Below are 24,205 nucleotides of genomic sequence, written 5' to 3' on the forward strand. Positions count from 1 at the left end.
ATACAATATTTACTTATTACTTATTAACGATAAAATATGATAAAATTATAAAAATGATAAATTGTATTTATAAACATTTTGACTCTAGATATTTTATCCATGTGTTTAATAAGTATTTTTATTATTTTTATTTTAATAAGTATCCATGGCTAGTGGACGTATTCATGTTGGCCACCTAACCTAACCTAGGTATAGAATATATCAAAAGTAATCAATTTACAATATTAAGTGAGAGGTTAGATTAGAATAAAATCCATACGTTTATCTCCATCTCAAAATAAAATTATTGTAATTAGGTAGGTTTTCAGTTGTTTTTTTTTTTACAGCCAATAAATATTTTTTAATTTAATTCTAATTTATTAAAATTAACTTAGTATTCATACTCAATTTTATTAAAAAAAACAGTGAGATTTTTATAATTTTGTCCCAAACAGGCCATAAAAAAAAAAAATAAAAAAAAAAAAAATATGTATCTAATTTGAGTATTCTAATTTCTTTATCGATTTCAGTATTATTTAGTAGGTATTTTGTACAGGTAAACATACAATTTATTATTAATTTAAATTGAAACAATAAAAAAAATATATATATATATTTATTTCAACGTAGGTACGTATCACAAAAAAAATAAATTATCCATATAATCAAGAAATCTATTAAATTAATTAGTACCTATGTGTTTTAGTAATAACTGATGTATTCATTTACCGTTCGTACCACTGGTACCATTTCGCATAAACAAAGAAGAAAGTTTTAATTTTAGGAAATTATCATCGAATGGACATGAATACTATTGGTGTTCCTCATCCCTAAGTACAACTTTCACAAACATGATCAATCACAGCACACATTTATTTATTTATTATAAGGATATTTATATATAAAATCACTGTGTTGATGTATGTGAAATATACAAATAAAAATATTATGTTTTTTAATTCAACTGATTTTGATTTATAAAAGTTGAATATATTAATTTCTGGTGGTACAATAATTTTTTTATTTTACCATTAAGGACGCTTAATTAATGAACTGTTGAATACTCAAATTAATGTACTTAATAGCTAAATATTATTACTCGGTACTGCCCACCGTTATAATATTATTATTTTAAAAGTTAATACTCGGTGGGATACCTTATGCATCAAAACATATTTTTAAAACACAAATTAAAATTCAAAATGTAACAAAAACCCGTATAGTTAACGCAAAAGACAAACGAACTATTCACGCTTTAAACTAAAACTTTGATTTATTAAAATACTTATGCGATCGGCGATGTTAAAATAATGTTAATATTCTAATATTTTTATATAATTATGTTGTTATTTGTACGTGCTATGTGTGATTTTTATTTATCTATCTATTTTATGTTTTTGAATTATTCATAAAAAACAACAATGCACCACAAAAATTTACAACTAGCCCGCAATCTCTGGAGATTGAAACAAACAAAAACAGAATTAACCATCTTATTTTTTATGCATATAAAAAACTATAGATTAAAAATAACGAAGATAAATCATATACCTACCAATGAACGTTAAATAATTTTCAATGTCGCATTTCGTATAATTATATTCTTTAAGCCATCTTAAAAGAGTTTCGGTTTTTTTTTTTTTTTTGAGAGAGATACATATTATAATATCTCGAAAATCATAAAATTAAAATAATATATGTATATTATAAATTTCATATACGTAACAATATGCGTTGTTTGGTAACTCGTAAAATTGATAATATATTCGCCACTTGTGCTGCAACACTTTTGAGAGTAGGTATCTGTCCGCAGAGACTGGACCGAAAGAGCGAAAAAGTACCGAGAGAGAGAATGAGAGAGAGTGAGCGGGTGAGTGAGAAAAAGTGAGTGAGTGAGTGGGAAAATATATAATATTTCGTTGCCAGCAACTTTAAAAACAAAAAAAAAGTAATTAAGCCGGTCCGGGTGGTATATGTATAGCAGAAGCAGAGGAGGACTAACGAAAAAAAAAGATAAACGATATATATTTTTTCGTAGCGAAAATAAATGAAAAAAAAAAACAAAAATAAAATTCAACTTTTTTGCGGCCTTCAACTGCGTGTGGTTCTTAAATTCATCCAAGAGATTAAACACACACGAGTTCCCCTGCCGACTTGGGCTAACAAAGATTAATTCTTTCGCGACCGTCGCCTCCCTCGCCGAAGCGCGCGTTGCAGACCCCTCCAGAGCCCCTTAATTAATCATATATACACGTATAGTGTATGTGTGTGTGCCAAAAAGGAAAATGTTTTCGTCCGTCGTGTCGTAATGGGTTTTTATCCGAGTGCATGTTGTGTGCACGTGGTATATACGACGGCAGTGGCCCGACATGCCGCCATTGGGCGTTACACGCACACCGTGCGCAGCGTTATATACAGAGTGATTCACCGATAACACTCACCCCCTTCCAACCCCCTTTTACACTATGATTCCTATAATATTAAATTGAAATAATTACGGTGTTTGCAATTTTCAAGAAATACGAATCGACAAAGATATGTTTATTTTTTTTTAAATCCCAGAATTCACTAATTATACCGCCGTTTATAGTAGGCACGGCGTGTTTCTGTGTTTTATTTAACTTTGCATTCTTAAGACAAACAGTGATATGGTAACGGTTAGAAATAAAATATTAATATATTGTATTATGTATAATATATAGCCTTGATGATTTCGTAACTTGAATTTTGATGATATATAAGAACTCATAATATATAGGAGCTATGGAGTTCATCGTGTTTGAATTTCGGATTATGAATTGAACCATATAGGTAATTTTACAGTAATCATAAAATTAATTATTATATTATAATCTACAGGAGTATTTATAATACCTATATTTTTTATGTTCTCGAATTAAATTTATGTTGCAAACATGCAATATAGTTTATGTGCTCCCTTTTTAAATAAATAACTTCAATAAACATATTATAATATAACTGATGTACCTATTTCGTCATGTAATTATATTACACAACAACGAATTTTTTACAAATCTTGAAATTTCAAAATATCAATATGATACTCACATAGTCACATATCATTATATTACCTATAGGTAATCATCGAATCTCAAAAATCTATTATCGTGGATTTTTTAACTTCGTACAACTTAATAATAATCCGGAAACTATTGTAACGTAGTCGGGGGGAACGACCAGTTAAATATAAGATATCCAGCGAGAGTGATAGATATCAGAATCATAAATATATTTAAATAACTAGGATTTTATTTCAGTTATCATTTAGCTTTATTGTGTTACTATAAAATAAATAATAATAGTACAAATATTTACTGTAGTAATAACAGTGTAACTGTATCGTAATCCTACGGAGTACAAGTATCGGCAGTGTATTGCAGTGATCTATATAAGGTGCATATAAGAGAACTATAACTTACTTAAACATTAATTATTTTGTATTTTGTCCATAGGCCTTACAATTGTGTGTGCGCGTGTGTGTGTGTGTTAATATTATTGTATCGGTCAACAATTAATATTGTATATACATACTTAGGTATTATGTAACATAATATAAACATTTAAAATTGTTACTCTATATATATAATAGGTATATATATTATGTATTGTACCTATTAGTTCAAATCTATTTTTATTTTTGACTTATTATTATTATGTTCCATACGTCAACATTGTATAGGAAAAAATCATCTGTCTGTAGTAAAAAATAGCGGTCCAATGCTGATAAAAAGTGTGTCGTCACAGCTGTAATATAATTTGTCACTATTCGTTTATATAAAGGTTAGTATTTGTCATATGATATTATAAAACTAACTTATAAAAATCTAAGCAATTGCATAAAATATATTATGGTCTCAAAGCTCAATATAGGCATTATATATTATGTTTAAAAATTTCTAAAAAAAACAGAGTTTGAATAATAATAATAATGCATAATCGAAGGAAAACAAGCGCGGAGGGGGGGAGACAAATCGTGAACGATTTCCTAATCACACTGTATACACATAATAATATACGCATGCGCGTGTATGGGATAAGTTAATAGTGTAATATGTGTGTATGTAGATGATGATGCGACGGGGAAGTCGAAGCTCGAAAATGGTAATTTCGGTAGGGTAATACACCGTAGTCGCATAATGATATGATATACTCGTATTATAATAATAATTATAATATATATATACAACGGACTATACCTATATGTATTATTATTATATGCCTTTGGTCTTACGCCACCGCACACACATCGTTATACGTATATATTATGATAATAATAATGTATTCTTTAACTCCGTAAACTCGACTACCGTGCAGCATCATCTATCTACCCCCATTCCTCCTCACTGTGTACAACCCACCCCATCAGCACCCACCGAAATCGTCATCGTCGTAGTCGTCTTCGTCGTCGTATGTGAGCGCGTTACGGTCGTTCTGGCAGCCCCGGGTAGGTATACCCCGCGTGGTAGCTAGTGATATATAGCTAAATATAATATAACATGCGTTATGTGGTAGCAGTATACATTGTATAATAGGCGTCCAACAATCCCCTCGTGTAATTGTCGACGTGGATTGCAAAAACAAAAAAACAAAAAACGGTCGGATAAATTATTATTATGTTATATAGGCACCTACCTACGTGTGTGTTACTGCGTCAATTATGTGGTTCCATGTAATAATAACGTATAAATATTACGTGCATATATACTATATAGCCAACGACGTCTTTATGAAACGCCTAAGTGGAACCATCAGTGACGAGTATTTAAGAATTTGTCATGAAGAGGGTCCAGATATTTTTCAGAACGCAGAGCCGTGGGGGATTGTGCCCCTTAATTACTTTTGATAAATTGAATATACATATTATACCATTATATTTATAAGTCTGTAGAAAATTTTCTCACCAGTGTCATCGCGTGTTATATACAAGATTTTCAAGGAAGAAATCGAAGTGTATATCGATACGTGTCGATCTAATCTTGAGTTTTCAAGAAGTTACGCGTTCAATATACAATAGCGATACGTATAACCGACCTGTATCGGGCTTAGACTTCGGTACGAGTCGGTTCGTAACTATTCTTAGTCGATACTTTTTTTTGGAAATCTTGATTATCTCTCGCTATAATTTAATTAATTTTGATAACAGCGAACTTATTATTATCATTTACTATGCACAATGATATTACATTGTTTTAAATTATCATTTCCACAAATTTCTCTAGCTATATTTAAACCAAGAATGGCATAACTATGTCTAACGCGCATACAGTATATCTTCAGTTTTCTTTTTACATTTTATGTGTATTATATATAAGAGCAGTTATAAATAGGGATAGAAAACAAATATACATACTATGATCATAAATATTCCAATAAAATTGTTTTATTTTTGTATAAACGCGCATTTGGTTTTTGCCGGGTTTGATATTATTATATAGGCAATTTATTGAAATCTAAATCAATATAATATTATTTAATACTGTTTAAAAGTAACATAAAAATAATGATATTTTAAATCAATAATAACTCTTCCGTATTAGTAGGTAGGATTATACACAATTAAATAATATTTTGTCTCGTTTTCTGTTTATTTCTAAATACTAAATAGGTTTTTATTCAATGACAGTTTGGATATTCGACTAGGACTATAGGCAATGTTACATATTATATAGTTCGAAAACGATCTTATTGATACTCAAAATTTTTTTTTTAATAAACAATTTATGGACGTGTTACGTAAGAAAATCATCATAATCGATGGATTTGCGTTTTGCAATGAGCACAGGGCCATAGCTACGGAGAGAGTTTAAGGGATTCAACCTCCCTTTATAAAGTATAAAATGTAAAAATTTGAACTATATTCTAAAATGTAAAATGTTTATTCATATAAATCATTTTTTTTTTTTTGACCGAATAAATATTTAATATAATATCATAGTAAATATTTATTATAGTATATAGTACCCAAGGTGTATTGATAGTGTCTGTAGTGCATTGTGATAATTGATTAAAGTTTAAATAATATAAAACAAAATAGACACAAATTAGTTCCAATCATTGAATGCATCTTACTACATTTAATATCTAACGCAAAATCGGCGTGACCAAAAAAAAAATATAAATATAACAAACTATATAATAACGTTTTTTTATGTTTTATAATATATAATTTGGAGTAAATTTTACTGATACTATAACCACCCTCCTTCCAAAATCTAATTGTTGTGCTCAGAATAAATACTTGTCTTACCTTTCGATTAAAATCATAAAGACTATATTTTTTGTTACCATTATTTGAACATTTAAATACATCACAATAATTAGTGCAAATCATACAATACGATGTAAGTACCTACCTATGACGTTAGCATCAACATTATAAGTGGTACTATATATTGTAGGAATAATTATAGACTTAGCTAACGTGAATAAGAAGCCACTCGTTAGTTGACAATGGGCTTGGATTAATAAAATGGGTACATAATATATGAGTGATTTTAATTACCTACAAAATATACGTCGGTTTTAATTAAATCGACTCTTCATGTAATATGAATTGTCCGTACAATACATTTAAATATCATCACTTACACCTTAAAATAAATATAATGAAAAAATACGACACTATTTGTGTGTGCGCGTGTGTTGGTACCTACTCACCATAATTATATTGCATATGCAATATGCATATATATACGTATGTATAAGGGGCGGTGTCGTCGTCGGGACACCGTTGCGCAGCGAAAATCCACTCTCGATTTTTCCTTTCTTCCGCAACCCTTATATTACATAAAATAACCGTATAGCGTAGTTTTCCCCACAACCCCTCTCTTGTCTTCCATTTGTATAAAGCTCACATTTTCCCCGAAACTCGTCTCCACATCCGCATCGCGTCCCACGCAATTTGCATAATGCTCTATGAATAATAATTCAATTACACGTCAGCCGGCCGGCGGTATTCAGCTCTCATCTCTCTCTCTTTGCACATTCGCATTGCCGCGTCCCCGTTTCGTTTTAATTTCAATTTTTTTTTTTTTTACGGTATTCTGTTTAATTTGGTCGATACCACTCTGCAGTATATATACGCGGCACCATCATAGTCGGTCGGCCGGTCCCTAGAAATTCGGTTTGTACTTCTGATATATAAATTAACGGGGAAAAACAAAACAAAAAAAATAAAAATAAAAATCCTATACGGAAAAAGGATCCACTCAATTTTGCCAGAAGTGCCTCAAGATAACCCGGTCGGTTTTGTTTCGTAGCCAACAAAAAGGGTTTTTTTTATCTGCGTCTCCCTCTTTCTCTTTCACGCTCTCTTTTTCCACTCGTCCGTTTTTTCGCTTCCCTGAAGCCTTTTTCGGTTCCATATTATAATCATTCTGTACCCTTTTTTATTTTTTTATTTGACTGTACCACCCCCGCGGGCCAATGAGGGTCGGCGAAGTGCCTTGGAGGGGTTTAGAAAAATCGAAGACACGGACCCGGCAGATAACGACATTCATTAATTCCCAGCAGGGCTTCAGACCGCATCGCCAAACGTAAATCGACTCTGCACAACTTTGGCCATTATGTGTGTTTGTGTGTGTGTGTGAGAGTGTGTAGTTTTTTTGTTGTTTGGGTCTTCTCGTCCCCCGCGTCTCGTATTTATCAGGCAACATTTTAATGTTTATTTATTTTTTTTTTTTTTGAACTCCCCCGCGACATAAATCTCGAAACTCAAAAGAGTAAAAAAAAAAAAACTACTAAACTTTGTTCATTTCTCATGTGTAAACACGACTGACTGACCACCACATTATCTCGCGTTAAAAAATGTGACTACGAATCAAACACAATACTATATATACCTATTTCTTGAATATTATGCTTCAATCTTTATAAGAAGGTACATCAGACCAAATTCAAAATTAAAAAAACTGTGCATAGTATAATAATTATTTTGCTGAATAATAATATACATCAAAAATAATAAAATAATGTATACCTAGTACTATTTCATACTCAATTTTATTCTTCCTGCAAAGATTCGTCGAAAGATTCGACTTTTTTGAAAAATCTTTTTTCTTGGATAATTTTAGTCGTTAGAAAGCGAAATTTTTTGTCGTAATAATTTTAAATTAAAAATTTTTTTTAATGACATACATTTTTTTGACTTTATGTTTTGAAGTAGAATATTTTTCTGAACATTTTTTACCTATAAAAATCGAACTGTGAACGAGCGGCAATTAATTATATATATAGTTATAAGTTCAGATAATATTTGTAGTTGTAATCTGGTTGGCATAGAGTTGCAAATCCTAGTAAATCCCACGATGTTGGTCCGTTATGTCTTGTGCAATTAAAAATGTATGTTGCCTTTAAAAAAGCAAAGGCCATAGTCATTTTTCGATGAAATTAACGTACCTACCTATCACTTTAAAAGTATCAGCTATTATATATTATTTTATTTCTATCACATCGCGTAAAATATAATAACAATTGCTTCTACGACCATAATATAATATTATTTACTTTGATAATCCATTGTTTTGGACAATGGTAATAATAATAATAATAATAATATATAATCCATTGTAGCTTTTATATTATTCTAATATACCTATGCGTAATTGTATTAATTATTTTTAGACAATTCAGCGCAATTATTGGTATCCATCATCACTATACTATTATCCCTCGGTACGGTGTATTTAAATGTTTACTAAAAAGAAGGATTAGTAGGTACTTATGTATATACCAATAATAATACGACGAAACGGTTTTTGTCCGGTCCGTCGTATTATGATATCATTGGCCGAATGAATAACAAACGGTTTGGTGACATATAATACAGTCAAATCGTCATATATGTATGTCGAGACTTATTCTGCAGTCGATTATCCAGGTTAAGTGAACACTGCAGAAATACTATAAGGCGATAACGGGACTTAACAGCCAAAAGTCCCTCTCGATAAATAATTCCACCGGATTTTAGTCGAACATTACATACTGCATACCATGCGGCGGCGTTTTTCGTTTGTTTTTTCGTTTATGATTCTTTTTTTTTTTCCATTCAAAAGGGATGGACGGGGTGATGGAGGCTTACTACACAGCACGCACCGCATTACCTACACATGCAATTGTGGTGCTGATAAATATTAATCATTTCATCGTACCTACATGTAAATTACACTCGATTAACATCATCTCACGCGTTTGCATACAACTGCTGCAACGTGTTATTGCGTGCCGCAGAAAAAAAAATAGCACCCACGTCGAAGTAGTCTAGGGCGAATAAAAATTATAACAGAGCGCGCTATTAAAATAAAAAAAAAAATGAAGCTTATTTAATATTTATTTTTTATAATATTATACGCCACGTCTCATCTACTGCAGTGCGTTTTATCGTTTTGATTAGTTAGATTTGGTTAGGTAGGTACAATCGTACATATTGTATATAAATGTTTAAAAAAAAAATTAAATGTATTCTATAGAATTATTTATATTATTTTGTATATTATATAAACTTTGTATAAAAATATGAAAAAAATAAACTACGGCCTTTGCTGTCCAAATTATAGATCAGAAAAAAAATACCTATTTAATCTAATGATTATTACATAACGACATTTTTGTGTTACAGGTTACAAAAATTGGATACTCCTCAAGCGATCATTCGTAAATGAGAGTTTAGCGCAACAAAAAAACAAAATTTGTATGCGAACGTAATATTATGCTTTAAAAATAATTCTTATGATTATAATTGCATAATATAATACACAATACACAATAAACTTTATCTGTGTGATTTATTTTAAGGTTATTTTGCTGTTATTTCTGTCGTTAAAAATGTTACTATATTTAGCATAGTATACTATGTGAAATTATTTAAACATTTTGTTTAAAAAAGTTGAGGATACTCTATATTAATGAAACATCATACTATATACAGCCTCTCGCTAAAATATTACATATTTTATAAGTTTGTATGATAATTATGACTTTTAAACACGCAATTTTAAGTAATATATACAAATTATGCGCTACAGAGATGCAGTTGTACAATTTAGCTATTTTATTTTAAGAATCTGAAATTACTGAATTACTGTCAACGATTATGTAAATGCGTTATATCATCATATTTATAGCTGTGTATTAAATATTATTTTATTAAGTACCTAAATATAAAAATTTTTAAGTAAAATCTTAGTGACCGTCACATTGCATATACGCGTCAATTATATTGTAAACTATAAATGCTAATAATATTAATTTTTTTTACTTTTTTCCATAAGCAAAAATCTGATAATTTTTGTATTATATAACTTGTATGTAATAGTTTATGCATCTAAATTGTGATTTTAAAACTATATTATAATAATATAACAATATCGTTTTTTATTGTGCCAAAGAGTGCATAATATGTATTTAGTTTTTTTTAACTTGAGATCTGAAACAAACGTACCTCTATGCAATTTCATAGTGCATTTCTTTGAACTCTGACACTATAACGCTCATCTAAAATGACGACGTTATAGATTCTGCTCAGATTCAGGCGTTGACTATCCGATCTTCCTACATTGACGAAAAAACATTGCGTATCGAGTTAAATCCGTTGCCAAATATTATTTTTGTTGCTAATTCCCATAGTCCAGAGTATCCAGCATGGATTTATATTATTTTTATACACATAATAATATCTATACCATAATATGTAAGTATACCTATATACATGTATAAAGTCACTAGTGCGGAATAAGTATGTTATATTTTGATTAGAAACATTAAACTTCACACACACACACACACACACACACACACATATATATATATACAGTAAAACCTCTCTATAACGTACTCTCTATTAAACGGAATTCTTTTTGTAACGGAAAATGTTAATAGTCCCGGTGCAAATAATATATGTGATTTCTACCTCTTTATAACGGAAAAATATTTAATCCCGTGCGATTCCGTTATAGAGAGGTTTTACTGTATTTGCTTATAATCATAAAAATTAATTTAAAACGTATAAACCCTAATCCAAGGAGGTGTTACCATTAGGTTTCTTAGAAACCTAACCTAACGATATTCATGTTACTTTATTCTTTTTTATTTTATCTAATTTGCTTATTGAAATTATTGTTTACAGATTGTAAAATGTCTTTCTGAATAAAAAAATAAAACCCCTAATCCTAACTGTCCTAGTCAACATCAGTACCGACAATGTTATATCACCTCAATATACTTGACATATACGTAATGTCTATGATCATTATAATGTATTGATTGCCGATAGAATGTCGATAAACAAAACGTAATAGTGCATGTAAGTACCTACGATCATATCTCAAATACGAAATCGCTTGGAATCGTACAATATTTTTTCGTTATTTATGGAGTTTTCGTCTTACAAAAGCATTCCGGCTTTTGGTGAGATTGTACTGTACGTTTTCCAATATGTCGAAAACATAAAGATTATAAAAGAAAAAACAAATAAAGAAATTGGAAAATTAATTATGACGCATGATAGTCGCCTTATGTTAAAGCATATATCGCAATAACTAATACCTATAACAATATAATAATAATAACAGTTTGAATTATTAAAATAAATGTTCCAAAAACATAGTCGAGAAATATAGAAATGTTTTCAACACTGTATAAAAATATAATTTTTTGAACAGTTTAGGTGCGACGATTTACGGGACTGCATTGCGAAGACATTCAAAGAACGCAGCATATATACATTTAAAATCGTATAACGCATAATACACACATCTTGTTGTTCAATAACCGGCGGGCATTGTATACAGTATATATATGTAAGTCCCGATTTCATATTCGTTAAATAAAAAATACAAATATCGTAACGATAACATTACATATATGATATATTATATATATACATATATACATTTATGTGCCTATTGTACGACGCATCATCATGAGCGTGTGGAAACAGCCGTCGTCGTCGTCGATTATAATATATATTATTATGTGATCTTTTATGCGTATTATATTGTACACGATGGTCGTTAAGCGCGTGGGCCCAGCTCACTCACGCCGCCACACACTATATACATGTAGACGCATATACATTGTATATAATATGAGATATACATATATATTATATTATAAGTATCATAAATATGTATATGATGTTTTGAAGAGAAATCCGTTAGGTGATGCGCAAAAGGTCTCAGCGAACGGTCCCCCTCTGGACGGTTGCAAAATCTCCGTGAAATTTCCATGCGGGCGCGCAACGACGATATAACGCCGAAAAGACGAGGTCCTTCGCACCCGGTCGAATATATAGGGGGTGGTCGGCGGCTCGAACGGGGTGATGAATTCCGACACTGCTGCAGTATAATATAGATCCGGTATTCGGCGGCGTGCATAATATCATACGATTTGCGCAAGTGCGTGTGCGGCGGGCGGGTGGGCAACTATAACGACGGTGTGCGTGTGTGTGGGAAGAAGACACACACGCGCGGGAGGGTAAACGCGCGGACAATGCGGACCGGGCACCGTGGGAGTCGTCGGGGCGTTTGCGGACCGGGCGAACCGGTCCCGGACCTCATTCGCAGCAGCATCCCGCCGAAAGGTAACAAACATTTCGCACGGTTCGTCGGGCTATAACCCACATACGTATTATGCATACACGTACCGACACATCGTGCAGTACACCCCCTATCATACAGGTATATACATATCATCGTCGAGTGTGGGTAATATATAACGTATAATAATAATGATATATATGTATACATATACGGCGGTGGCGGCGGCGGCGGTTATTGTAATTTTCGTGGCCCAGTAACCTATATAAGCCATCGGGACGGTCTGTTTCCGTTTTTGTCCATCGTCGGATGCCGATACCATTCCGACGGCGTCTATATGTACTGCTGCAGCAGCAGCAACAAACGGAAGTTAACGGAGTCGACAACGAAACGCGGCAAGAGATTGTGTTCAACGTCATATTATTATATAGGTACATTAGGTAAGTCCTGTTTTTAACGTATTACAATATATTATATAATTGTATTATATAATGTGCAGAGAAGAGGACTTATGTGATGGTTTAAAAAAAAAATCAGCTACTTCTCCCACCTTACAAATTTAGGTATCCCTACCCCCCCACACCCACCATTATTAGTTAGATGTAATGACTGTTAATAATATTTATACAATGTAAACTACGCCAAATAACTAACAACCTTTGGCGTCGATGTTGTTAAAGTTAACAAAAAAAAAATAAATACAATGTGGGCCGTCATCGTTACGATTTTCGAAGCTTTTCAATCGGTTGTAGAATATATAAAACCAATAAGATTTATTACCATCAATACTACGCCACTACGGTAAAGAAAAAGCGTGCGGGATAGAGTTTTAGAGAGAGAGTTTTATAATTCCGAATGATATTTTGCTGTCTGCAAATAGTAGGAGTGTACGAATTTCGAGGTAGGTCCCTATACAGAAGCGCGAGGCTTTCCGCAAATTTTAATGCTGCCTACCCGTGACGACGGCCCTGGGATAGGTACTCGTTTATCTCGTCTGTTTTATATTATTATTATTGTATATATCGTGATATGTAGGCAAGCGGAAATCTTTGAAAAACGAAAACATTATTATTTTAATGCTGTACTTGCATAAGCTATTAGCGTTTATGTTATATATAGGTCACATGATATTAAGACGAATGCGATGAGAAATGTTGACGAAAAAAAAAACACTTATTACCTCGAGCATGATATATTATTGCAGTGATGCGATGGAAGATGAAAATTTTGAATTTCACAAACATTTCTTATATATATATATATATATTATATAGCGTCTAACGTCCTTAATGGGTATAGTTCATATATGGGTATAGTTTAACTGCAGCAGTACTTATTTATAACAAAATTATTATGCGTCGTAGATATATTTTTAATATTATTACGATAGGACACTATACGCCAATTATAATCATCATAATAACTATTAAAGACCTTTAGTCGCCGCGAATACCTATTCAATTGTTCTGTACCAGCAATTATTGATGAAACTTATAATTATTATTATTACTGACCTTAAAATTTGATAAAGTGATACGTACCTGTAATGCCGATTGCAATCGTTGACATTATTCTATTGAAATTTGAAAATCAATCTGACTTTAACAACAAACGACACGCTAAAAAAATATTAAGCGCCAATATAAATATACAAATCAAACAATCTGCAGATAACAATACATTTATCAGGACATGTGTATTATTATTATTATTATTATTATTATTATGTATAGAATTTAAGTTCTTTTTCCATACACAGGCGAATACGTAAATTAAATCCATGTATCGGAAAGAAAAAAAACAATAGCAATTTAATCGGACACGTCAAACGAGCAATGTCAAATAATATACTTATACAAGTAGGTACAATATGGGCATAGGAGGTATATATTTCGGACTCGCTAAATTAGACTTTTTACGTGTTGTCCTTTGAATTCACATGCATGTCATAGGCCATTTGGCAGATTGGTGTTTTTGCGAAAAGACTATTTGGCTCTTGGGGGGTAGCCCGTTTGTTAACTACTTATTAGTTATTATTTTTCCAAACGGTCTGCCGTTTTTCAGGCTCATTGCATACGAACTTTAACAGCACTTGGGCGTTATCGTGTGATATCGCTCAGAAAAATGTGTCATAATATCTATGAAAAACATATACTGATTTAATGGAAATCTGGTTTGATTTCGAGCCAATTATATTTGTTCATAAAAACATGAATTTAATTTTCATAAATTCGTGGTATTTAGTGCTTAACTATAATTTAATTCCAAATGTCATAATTATGAATAACTTCATACTCAGTTTAATTCTGTTGGAAAATTGAACTAACAAACTGACGTACTAAACTTAATGACATTATAATGACCGTTTTACTTATTTTACTCCTGAAGTTTAGTTTATTGAACTTGGAATATCGACTCAAACTATAACCTCCAACAATATCCTGCACGTATGCTGTTTCTGAAATAGCAGCTGCTGAAAAAAAAACAGTGATCAGAGAAAGAGCAATATATAGACTGATTAAAAAAGTGATATCACGGAAGTGGGCCGATTCAAAATATTTAGTTAAAAAGAAAAAAGAAAAAAAATCATTATGAGCGAATCGTTCGATTATATTATAGTATAGCACGCGAGAATGTTCACATACGAGTCGCCATTGATACAGTTTATAAGTTTTTGGAGGTCGTTATACAGTTTGAGTAATATCGACTATAAGTTCAACAAACTAAACTTCACACGATGATATAAAATAAGACGTAAAATGGCCATCATCATATCATAGCAAAAATACCAATTTGCCAAATGGCCAATTATACTATAACCTTACAGATTTCTCATTCGTAACGGGTGCGGCGAGTGAGTGCATCGCGTAGTACCTATATTATAGTGTTTTGCGAACACTGCACTCAGCATATATATACAGTGAAAACTCTTTATAATGAAACACGTTATAACGAAAAACTCTATATTACGTAAATAACATTAAGTTAACTTATAATTGTTGGTTTGATTTAAAACCTATTAATTACTCTCTATTACGAAAACTCTCAATAACGAAAGAAATCACATGGTCCCTTCAGATTCGTTATAGAGAGTTTTCACTGTATATATGTACATATGGGTAGACACACTGCAACTGCAGTGACGAGCTGCGTACATTATATTTTGTATAAATCAATTCTTAAGCCAAACGATGACGACCGAACTAGATATCATAATATACAGTAAAAACCGCACGTCGCATAGTCGTTGTCGATAGTAAAACATTAGGGCCCGGATTTTGTAGTAAAATAAATTCTTAAAAAAACATTTTAAATAGCCAAAAAAAGCAACAACCAAATTTTTTTTATTAATTTAATTCTAAAAAAGCAAATTTCAATTACACATAAAATTAAATAGGTATTAAAAAAAAAGGAATATACGACTATATATTATTTAGTCAAGTTACTTTCATTAAAACTCATTCTATTGGGTGCTAATATATTTTTGTACATAGATTGTCACTGATTGCCGATTTACCGGCCAACCAAAGTATTGGAACGTGCTATAAAAATACGAAGATATAGTTCAGATAATTTTCGCTTTCCTTGAGCCCTAAATACAACTATAGATAATTGTAGATAAAACTATTTCGGCACAATAACGACAGTTATTTTATCAGTCATATATTTATTACTGGTTTTATAATTTCTGGTAATAATAATATTATATAGTCCAAGACGTATAATGCACATAGAAATAAGCCAAGTTTGCAAGAAAAATATGTAAAAATCAAGAAAAAATAACCAAATAGGGGAAAAAACAAGTTTTGTGGAAAAAAGCGAGAACAATTTTACTTCATTAAAATCAGAACGATTCAAAACGTATTTATACATGAGAATTAATTATCTTTCTATCACACTATACCCTCAAAAGAAGCGTTTGCTACAAAATCCTAGGCCTATAGTAATCATATTATTATCGATAATTAATAAAATCGACCTTTCTGCAATTGTATAGTGCAGTGGATATTACGACGAATTACTATTATATCGGCGCTCGCTCTTTAGTGGTGCGCACGTGTGGGCATAGTTCATTCTGCGTTGACGCGATTTTTCCAAAATCCCGTAGAAACGGTGTACCATAATGGCGCGTTTACACTTATATACATAACATAATAATATATTGAACGCCGTAACAACGATATAAAACGTGTATAACACCTTTGTTTTTAGATAGGTATATATTATATTCGATGAAAGACATAATATAATTAAGCGCCAAAACGAGATAAGAAAATAAAAGTCGTATCGTAAAAAAGCGCCAAAATGTTAGGTATACACCTGTGTGCCACGGTGAATAGATATTAAATAACAGATAATAAATTTAGAGCTTACCAATTTATTACATTTATATTGATTTGCATTTGAGTATATCATAGTTTACTATTGACGTTTTTTTTTTTTTTTTAGTAAAATCGCATGTTGGGTGTATCAGGTATACAATAAAATTTCTTAAAAATTACTCAATACTCTAAAATCATATTTTTAAAGAAGTTATTACGTTCCAAATTAAATTAACCAAAAAAGTATCAAATTTTAAAAAAGTTCTAAAAAATAAACAAATCGACTTCTTTTTTACCATCGAAATTATTCTTATAATCATATTCACAAATTGGCTATTTTGAATTTATCCAAAAAAATTTTTAGTAAATTTCAATTTTTTATTTTCAGTACTATACAAAAAATGTATTAAACATTCAGTGTTAAGATCACGTCTTAATGAACATAAAAATAAAAAAAATAATATTAATTTGAACAAATGTTATTTCGAAAGTCAGTTCTATCTGTTACACCTTGTATATTATATATATGTATACCTAATATTTTTAAGCTCAACAATTACATCTTTCATATACTTTAATAAATGCAATAGTTATTTTTTGTATGCACTAATGTATATAAAATAATATCTGTATCTATATATCGGTGTATATTATATTTCATAATATACCTATAACCTGTATACACACACACACATATATATATATATATATATATATATATATATTGACGATATAGAATTCATTATTTGACAATACGACAATGAACACTTTTTTTTATTTTTACCTCTTGCGTGGGACTTTTTATTATTGTTCGCATAAGTTGTACCGATATGTATGGTAATATAGTTGTCACCCTCCAACGTGATATTTATATCGGAATTCAATATCGCCGTCGTCGCCGCATTGATATAATATTATAATAACAATATGTACACACACGAAAAAGGAAATATAATATATTTTGTGAAGCGAATTTTTGACGTACACAGCGTCCTCTGTGCCAACTTGTTTTTCAAATCGATTGTTCCGATTTCATTAAGAGAAGAACAATTTTTATTCATTCTATATGTAGATAATATATAACCTAACCTTTACCACAGATGGAAATGAAAGTAAATTATTTTAAACTATATATATATGTATAGGTTAGAAATTTGTCTAGCCCCTTGTGTAATAGTTTACTGTTTCATACGTCCATGCGTGAGAAATCATATGTTTAGTAATGTGGCGAATAAAACCATGGCTTTGAAATTTTGTGGCTAGATTTTTAAATCTACCGTTACTTCATATTGACTTGGCTAATAATATTAAATCTGAACATGTTCTTAATATATTTGCCCAAAAAAGTCTTATAATATATTAGGTATTTATTTTTTTAAATGGTTTTATATATATATATATATATATATTTAATTCAAGTACAAAATATGTATTTGATATAATAATACGATGTATATAGTACAGCGGTTCTCAACCTTTTTATAGTCACGTACCACCTACACAATTTGAAAATTTTTACGTACCACCTGACAATTTTTTCGCTTATTAATAATGTATACGTTTATGTTATATGTATAGAATTTTGTTATAAAGGTAGATTTTCTTCACGTACCACCTATGAGCTTTCCGCGTACCACAGGTTGAGAACCGCTGGTATAGTATATTATTTATTCATATTTTACTTAGTAATGTGCTTCTTTAGTCCTTTTTACATTTTGTTCTTTTATTACAATAGCCTTTATGATACGAAGTAATTCGCAAGAAGTTACGGTATTGTCGTTAATATCGCCTAAAAAAAAAAAAAACTATAGCCCCCATCCAAAAAAAAATCATTACGCTGCGCCCATGACAAGATCCACCGACCACGTATTATTACAATCAATCTTGTTCACATCGAATAACATCTACAACGCAACATCGACCAAATGAATAATAGATGTTTCTAGGATGTTTTGTTTATTACATCTCAGAGATGTAAATACGATGATAATAAACTATGTAATATACACGTTGAAACAACACGAATAGAATGTCATAGAATTTGGACAACGGCCGTTACTACTAACTTAAAGTAACAATAAACGCACCGCCACAAGTTGATTTGAAACGTTTATGTGACAGAATATTGCACAGTGGGCAAAACGTCGTTGTATAGACGTTGCGACGATGTTTCGTCGCTCTAAGGATCACTCTGTATATCATAATATTTTAGCGTGTTTGACGGCGGCGGCGAAGAAGCGGCTTCCGAGAGAAGGCAAAATCGCGGCGGCGTGGAGTGAACTGAACGCGGGAGGCGTGTCAGGCGACCAATAGACGACGGTCGCGACGGCGGTCGGCCGCGACGGTTCCCGTGGCTGACCGACGGCGACGGGGACGGCCATTTTTCCAACCCTCGCAAACGCCGCCGCCGCTTTTTTCCGCTCGTTCTCGACGATCAAAATAATTATTAAAACAAAAAAAAAACGTGTAGACCGAAAACGTCGCCGCCGCGTTTAACTTCACTCGATATACGCAACGACGGCGACATCTAAGAATGTTTTTATATTTATTACTTTTCATATAACATAACATTTAATAAAAAGCTGTTATCTGACGTCATTGACTGTCCTACCCTCCTCTATCAAATACATTTTAAAGTCCCACACCGTCCGACTAGACATACGCCACATACTCCTTCATTTTTAATTCTATTTTCTTCTTCTAATTACTTATGCAACTCCCCTATTAACCGTCTTATGCGAATTGCTAATGAAGACCTCACCTACAATTATCCTTAAAAATAATATTTCAGACACTATTATTTTTTTGTTTCATTGATAAGTTGTTAATTGTATTATGTTTGTTCTTCATTCATTTTTAAGTTATTCTAGATTACTATTATGTATTCATTATTATTATGGGCCCATGCCTGTATCGTATCAAAATAAAATAAAAATAATATAATACAGTTACCTTTACCTATATATTGGTACATATTGGTATAGCTCTGGTAGTCTGCAGACATAGATGATAGACGACAGAAATACTGATCACAATATATTTTGCATTTAATGCATAATATATATTATATAATCAGAGTTATGAGTATAAAATATTTAACACGACATTTTCACTCGAAACTTTTGCTTTTCCTGAAATATTTCTTCAACGAAACATCAGGTCCCAACTGAAAATATATATTTTTAATATTATGGTTTTTATCGTATTACAAAATCATCACTAAATGACTAAATGATTAGACTGATTTCATATTATACTTGCAGAATACATGCAGATTATCAATATTTAATTACCGATCACGATGAGGGTATAGAAGATATATAAATATATAATAATAGATAATTATTAAATGTGTAATTTTTATATGATGGTGTACGGTGTAAGCAATATTTCTAGAACATTTACCTCTGTAAAATTGTCCATACTGTATCTTAAGTATATGTATATATTTTTAACCAATGATTTGGCCTCGTCTCAATAGGAGGTACCAACCCTACAAAAAAATATAAGTAATATCTACGTAGGTATACTAAATACCTGCGTTGTGCAATCAATTCATATATATATATATATATACAATAAGTTTTCCTTACTTTTTTATTTTCAAAATAAAAAATGAATTAGCTGCGGGAAAGAGTAGTTTATAATACCTACTATAATATAACCTACATAAAGGTTATACCTACAAAATTTTATGAATTTCATACAAGTACGTTTTTAACATGATGTTAAATAATACGTAGCAGTTTGTGTATTAAAATAAGTTTAATAAAGCATGACTGGTTTGGAGTTTGAAATTAAGTTCTCATAAAATTATTACCACAAAAATGTACTTGTATATATACTTCTAAGCGCCTATACATTTCCCTCTCGGTTACTATGAATACTTTTTAAATGGAAGTATATATACTTGAGGTATACCTCATCTACCTTATTGCAACTTTTTCACTTTGGCGTGTATAATATAATATAGGTACACCAACTTCAATAGTTTTTTAGTTTATCAAGAACTCGTAATTTTAGATTATAATAACTCTAGTGTTTCCCGGGGCTCTTAGCGAATTATGCATATTTTTGTATATTTTAAATGTTATATATATATATATATTTTTTTGTTAATTTTAATACTTTTTGAGAATATTTTGATTTTAAAACGAATAAAAACCACAAAACATATTATTACGATGAAGATTAGAAGATATATCATACTTATATTTAGAAACATATAAATAATTGTACTATTTACAATCTGCAGTATGAAAATCAATTTTAAAAAAAATTTTGTTTTATATAGGCGGTTGTCTAATAGTAACACAGTGCCTATACAGTATACATACCTAATTTTCAGATATTATTATGTCATTTGTTGTAATAAAATTTGAGAAATTTAATTAATACACACATATATAATATATATATATATATATATATAGTTTAACATATAGTAAATAAACATGGAATAAAAAAATGTAAAATTCAACACTATATTTAATGAACAGTAAATCAACTCTGATTAATTAATGCTAATCGTATATCGTCAGTTATTTATAGAGTACAAATGTCTATGTATATTATATTTATTATCGTGTCTTTCATTATTTCTAAGCAAATTATTCCATAAGATTAGTCCTCTATTACAGATATTTTCAAACTGTGTTACGCGTGCACCTTGGGGATGGAAACTCAAAATTTTTTGAGTGGTACGAGACTGACCAACAAACTTTTAGATTAAAATAGATAATAGTAATAAATAATATATATTTTAGTTAAGTAACTAAGAAAGGGTACCCAAAAAATGTATTAGTAAAAAGTGGTACTCGCGTTGTAACTATTTAATGGGTATATCGATATACATATATGTAGTGTTTCGTTTTCATATTTCCATTAAACAATTATAATTTATGTATTTATACTTTTATCACTTCTTTTTAAACGTAACAAATGAGAAATGTAAAATGAAAACGTTTCACGTGTAAAAATTTACTTTTATTCTTAAGATCTTCGTTTATAAATCGCAATGGGCCGGAACAATGGAATTACACTATACATAATAATCACGATTTTTTTTCTTCAATTATTTGAAATTGTGTTTAAATATTTTAAACATAATAATGATGATAATAACTGCTCATAAAACGCACATATATACACGATACATCTGTTCAAAATTGAAACATCTACTTACCTATAGTATTAGTATATCTTATTATTTTTATTACATTCTGACGATTGTTTTCAAATGCAAAGTTTGATAATATCTAGACATTATTATATATATTTTTACCTAATAATTTGTTACCCGATTTTAAGTGACGATTAATATATAATATGTATTTCTGACAAAACAATATCGAAATTTCTGTTTCAGATTCAAAACAATGAAAAACCACGGCGAAAACATCGACTGCAGTGTACCACGTTATTCATATTTTCACACAATAATAAATTATATTACGGTGGCGTGCCCTGTTGGACTATACGGTAACGTAGCTGCGGGATTTTGTGTTATTTTATTATTCTTTTTGGTCCGCGTTTCATAATATATACGGACGACGATCGGGGAATATATATATATATATATACGGGGAAAAAACAACAACGACAAAAAGGTAAGGAGGGTGGGTGGGCGAGGGGTTGAACGGAGTGACAAGATTGGCCGGCGTGCGGTTCGGAGCTCCGCCGTTTTATGGATTTTCACTCGGTATCGACCCAGACGCGCGCGAGTGTCGGCGGCGACGACCGCCGGTACCGTGGGGGAAGTAAAAAAATAAAAAAAGAACCCGCGTGTTCATACGATAACATCGTACGATATATAATAATATATATACGGTGTACCTACAGCATTCTTGAAACCATTTTGGCCGACCCTTCGAATTTCATACTCCAAAAAGGGTCGGACTGACGATGCTGCACCAGTTATTTCGAAACGCGTATACATATACAAACCTGCACAAAGATCTTTAAAACGCATATTACACATTGCAGTTATTATTACCTATACAATAGCGCTAAACCGCTGCACCGGCATATAGTAATATTATTATTTATTACATATCATATTGTTCATAATCTTATATCCAATTTCATAAAATATTTTCCTTATTAGATTTTTAAGCGTTACGTCGTATATATATATATATATATATATATATATACATAATACATATAGGTAAACATCATAATATATTTTCAGTATTAAAAAATAAAAAAATATAGCGCAAGTTTCTATGAATTATATAGAAGAAAAAATTTTAAAATATTGAATAGGTACAACAAATTAAGTCGTTCCATATGTCAGATATATATACACAAGGTGTAACTGATAGAACTGACATTTGGACTATTTATGAATCTGATTAAAAGAACAATTTTGATGGTAAAAAGATTTATCTGAATCAAGCAGTTTATTTTTTAGAATTTTTTTAAAATTCAATATTTTTTTGGTTAAATGAATTTGGAACGCAAAAACTTTTAAAAAATATGATTTTTAAGAATTTGCTGACATGAGTATATTTCTTAAATTATTTATTCATCATATAATATTAAAAAAATTGTCATACGGTGAATTGGCATAATTTTTTTTTGGTCAGGTCTTTCTGTTACACCCTGCATGTATAGAATAAAAACCGATAGCGATATTTTAGTTTTCTAGCGTTTATTTTACAGCGCATGCAGTTAAAGCTATGATGTTTTATACAGTTGTGATGCGAACGAGCTTTCGATATAATGATTCAATACGAATAGACATTTTATTATCATACACAACATCACTTGGACAATTAACTTTTATAATGATATAGATACCTAATATATATATATATATATAATATATATATATATATTGTGTGGGAATATCAATTTATTTTATCACTGTTTATCATCATAGTTTTTTTCTTTAAATCATAGTAATTCATTAAGATGGCTAAAGTATATAGTCTGCGTTACTAAAAATTATCACAAAAATAGTAGTTGATATATTTCATACAGCATAAATATTATTCTATAGTTTCAAATGTACGCAAAGATCTTTAAAAAAACAACTGCTTATTTGTATAATGCAGTTCTCACTGCATGCATCATATAATATTCTTCGTAATGTTACGTATATATGTAGGTATATACCTAACCTAACCGATGAAATTTCTTTTAGAATCTGATCATTTCCCAATAATAGGTTTTGAAGTAATTACGCTTGTTATACATATTTTAAAAACCGATGTTTTAGATTTTTTAGCGTTTATTTTAGTGCTTACATAGTGTATATATAACACAATATTGCTTTAGTTGCGCGAAGTCGCTTGTCGCTTTCAATAGTTCAATACGGACGAAAATGTATTGTTCAACAACGTA

The 24,205-nt window shown here is 30.6% G+C and overlaps 1 long non-coding RNA gene across 2 annotated transcripts in view; it reads left to right on the forward strand.

The window, feature by feature from the left end:
- Positions 1-9,796, forward strand: part of LOC149054969 (uncharacterized) — a 33,170-nt gene extending 23,374 nt beyond the window's left edge. For both annotated transcript variants that reach the window (XR_016192177.1, XR_016192178.1), the window contains exon 4: positions 9,617-9,796. This is a non-coding gene — a long non-coding RNA (uncharacterized LOC149054969). The remainder of the gene's footprint in view (positions 1-9,616) is intronic.
- The last annotated feature ends 14,409 nt before the right edge of the window (positions 9,797-24,205 follow it).

The sequence above is a fragment of the Diuraphis noxia genome, unplaced genomic scaffold (genome assembly GCF_037042655.1).
Source record: "Diuraphis noxia isolate RWA-SAM2 unplaced genomic scaffold, SU_Dnox_SAM2 contig0005, whole genome shotgun sequence".
Lineage (NCBI taxonomy): Eukaryota > Metazoa > Arthropoda > Insecta > Hemiptera > Aphididae > Diuraphis > Diuraphis noxia.